Here is a 3887-nt window from a genome sequence, read left to right on the forward strand (position 1 = left end):
AAAAATTTCTGGAAATGACATGTACTATGGGTTATAAAGGGAAGAAATGAAGGACAGGAAAAATAGGGGAGGGAGAGATTTTAGCCAATTCTCTGAAGTTTTCTGAGGATGCAAAAGACTGCAGAAGAGAGTCTTGTTGACTGTTGGGGGACTTTCCTTCTGCAAAGATGGCCTTGCTCGCAATATTTTAAGACTTCTGTTCCCAGCTGGTGCCCAACACCACAGATCTATGTAAAGATGACAACTTTCAAGAAGATAACATACATTTTCTGGTTGATTTTTAGATTTTAAACACATTTAGCATTCTCTGGTTTTTAAAGGATGCTTTTAATAGAGCACAGATTCCTTCCGTCAATGGCGAGGGGACAGATTTAAGGACTGCAGCTCAGACATCCAGTGCCAACTAGCTTTCAGGGATCCAAGTGTGAGAATCAAGTTGTCACTTGATGTGTGGATTTGGCAAAGGCTCAGGACGCCTTGGAGATGGTGGTTGTGGGCCCAAGCTATGTGACAGGTGCTTCTGTAACTAATTCTCTTTGCCCTCATTGGCAAAGTCCATCACTTGCTAAAACTCTACGATCCCCCCCAGTCATCAGCTCCTCTCTGGCTGAGTTGATAGACAGTCTGACCACTCAGGAGTCGCAGAATATTTGAGCTGGGTGGAATTTCAAGACACCTGATCTGAGACCTCCTCATTAGGAGATAGAGAGGGGTCCCACCAATAGTGGCAGAGCTGGGATTAGAACCAGTTGGGTGACTCATTTGAGTGCATCCTATTTCTTCCCACCTGGCATGCTCCTCTCTGGCCCCCACCCTGTCCACATGCCACCTGCTTCCAGACCCATTTCATGCCCTATTTCTTACATGAAGCAGTCTGCCTGCTGTCCCTAAAGTGCCTTTTCTGGCTCGGAACCTCCAGAGTGCTGGCTCTCTGTACCACCCCTCCTGTTCCCGGCTGAGGAGGTGGGACGCCCGCATAGGTCTTTCTTGGGAAGACACAGCCTCGAGGGGCAGGACCGGAAGCGGTGCACAGAAGGGCCAGGGCAGATGGCTTTCAGGAAAAAACAAAATCCACTCCAACAATGAAAGATGCCACTCACTCAGCAAATATTAGGCGCTGATTATATGCCAAATTCCGACCTAGGGAAAGACACAGCACGGTCCCGCTTTCAGGGTATCACTGTCCACATAGGGAGACAAATGCAGAGCAGTGAGGCGGGCGGGAAAGCAGGGGACGCTGGAGAACAGAGAGATGTTCACCAGGTGAAGGCAGGGCGGGGCATCTCAGGCGAGGGAGGCCAGAGATGAGGGCAGCCCTGGGCTGGGGTCTGCAGAAGTGACCAGAGAGGACCGCCAGCAATAGAATGGCTGTCCCATGAGGTGGTGAGTTTGTCGGGGACTGGATGTCCAACTGCCAGGAACTGGGTAAGGCTGGACCATCTGGCCAACATACCTTCTGAGTCTGAAAGTGCTCATTCTGCCGTGAAGAGTGGGAGATGATGCTGTGTGGGTAGGGCTGGGACCAAACTCTATGGGAGAACTGGAGCTGTAGAGCAGAGTCCGCAGGGACACTCAAGGCCTCCCTCCACCCATTACAAACAGCAGCCACCGCTCAGAAAGGTGGTAAAACTGTCCCACACTTGGGACCTCCTGGGACAGGAGGTCCTTGCCTGTATCCACAGGGCTGAGGGTGACATCCAGGACCCAGGGATCTCTCAGTAAGGACTGAGGAAGTCGGCTGTCGCTTGTGACTCAGCCACTAGGGGTCGCTCACCAGCAGTGAATTTTATTTATGCTTTCAAAGCCACTTAAATCTTGTTATGACCATCCCACAAAGTAAGCAGGACGAAGATTGCCACCACTGTGCAAATATGACACTGGATCAGAAAAATGTAATGGCTCACCTGCTTTGGTGGGAAGGCTCTCCTAGGACTCAGGAGAAAACAGTGCGTGGAGGGGAAGATGTGTCCCGAGAAGCAGAGCATCAGAGCCAGGAAGGGGGCACAGGGCCGGTCCCAACTGGTGAGGAGCTGCAGTCCACCCTGCTGTTGGGGAGTAAAACCCTATGCTGGTCCCCAAAATACTTTCTGGATTCTTTTTGGCCTGTGAAGTCAAAAGGCCAGGCAACCACTGACTCACTGACATTCACAAATTCTGTGGTGGTGGTTTTGTAAAATCAGCAACCTGTCCTCTGTCACCTTCTCCGTCTGTCCAGACAGTGCTCACCTCCCGGCCCCACAAATTCCACCTACACCCTGATGCTACCCCAGTCCTGCCTCTGATTCACTGACTCTACCTTTAGTTTCCACATTATTTTAGGTGATTTGTAAATGACTGGGGAGCAGACCTCCTGGGACACAGCAAACTGGAAATTCTATTCACTAACCTGGGGTCTGGGAGCCTAGGGTCACCCCAAGTACCAAAAAAAACTCTAGGATTTCACCTGAAACTTCAGGGAACTAGTCCATTTGAAAATAAACTTGACTTTCCAGAAAGGCCAAGCTCTACCCAAGTAAAACAATGTCCTGGACCTTCCCACAAGGACTCGGGAAATGCAGTCAGCCAGCTGGGTCCCTGACACTCCACCACCCGCCACGTCGAAAGGGGACCTTCCAAGACAGAGGCCGAGACCCCGGGCCCCGGGGGCACCAGAACCTCTCCCTGCTCTTCTCCTTCCCCCACCCTTCCTTTCACTGCAGCTTAAAAGACATACCAAAGGTGGGTGGACTAACAGCGAGGGGAAGTCAACCCTTGGAGTGACACAGCCAAACCCAGCTAGGGGCCAGGACCTTCTCAGCCCCAGGGGTGGGGGTCAGCGGGGCTACTCTCGTCACCCTGAAACGCTCAGGGGACCTCGGGGGCCCCTTCCCCACCCGTCAGCACAAGCTGGACACAAGGCATGGGACGTGTCTTTATTAAAGACGCAAGCAAGCACAGAAGTACCACGTGTGGCGCTCAGTAAGCCCATACAGTACTAAAAATAGAAAAATAGAAAAGAAATTTCACAGAAAGCAGCCTCCCTCGCAGATACACAGAAAAAGTGCTGCCAAGCCCACCGCAGCGCCACGTACCACCAGCCCTGTTCAAGCTGCTCTCGACAAATAACAAAGTGTACACCTGCCCTTTGCAGTCAGCATGCACAGCAGACCCCTTAGATGGCGATGACCCCTCTGACCACCACTCCGGGCACCTCCCAGCCACGTAAGCAGCCAAGACAGCCCAGTCCCACCGCAGCGGCAACCTGCGTGCCCGCCGGCCGCCGGCCCTGCTGCTCACCTGGCCGTCTCTGTCACTTCTCCAGCAAAATGTGGGCCAGTTAGTGAAGCGGGTCGGGGGTCGATGACAAGCCCACCTCTGCTTCCTTGGGTACAGTGGGGTGACATCGCCAGCCCCATCTGGGTGAGACAGGGTGCTCAGCTTGCAAACCGGGTCTCCGTGGCTGAGAGCTGCAGGTTCAGATGGAACAACTGACTGGCAGACAAAGACCCAGGAGTTCTAGAATTGACTACAAGCATCTGGTTGCCAGCATAAGCAGGTTTCAGCTTCAGGGGATGAAAGTAAGACAGTGGAACAAAAACCCGGGTTCCGAGTGGACTCAGTGTCTCTGTGGCGGGGTCTCCAGTCTTGGCGTCGGTGTTCCGCTGCGTCCCCTGTATGAGCGCGCGCCGGGCTCTCCGGCCGCAGAGCATCCTCTCTGACATCGCCCTCGTGAGCAGTTCCCGCTGCATTTTAGGGAGGTGACTGAGACCTGAACTCCACCAGGAGAAACACATCCCCCCACACCCAGCTCACCCTTGTCCTCACCTGCATCTCAGAACCAGGCGAGAACCGAACAGCTGTGCCTTACAGACTAAAACTACAAAAATAAAGAGTCAACCCTGAGATCC

This window comes from Camelus bactrianus, chromosome 12, assembly GCF_048773025.1.
Source record: "Camelus bactrianus isolate YW-2024 breed Bactrian camel chromosome 12, ASM4877302v1, whole genome shotgun sequence".
Classification (NCBI taxonomy): Eukaryota; Metazoa; Chordata; class Mammalia; order Artiodactyla; family Camelidae; genus Camelus; species Camelus bactrianus.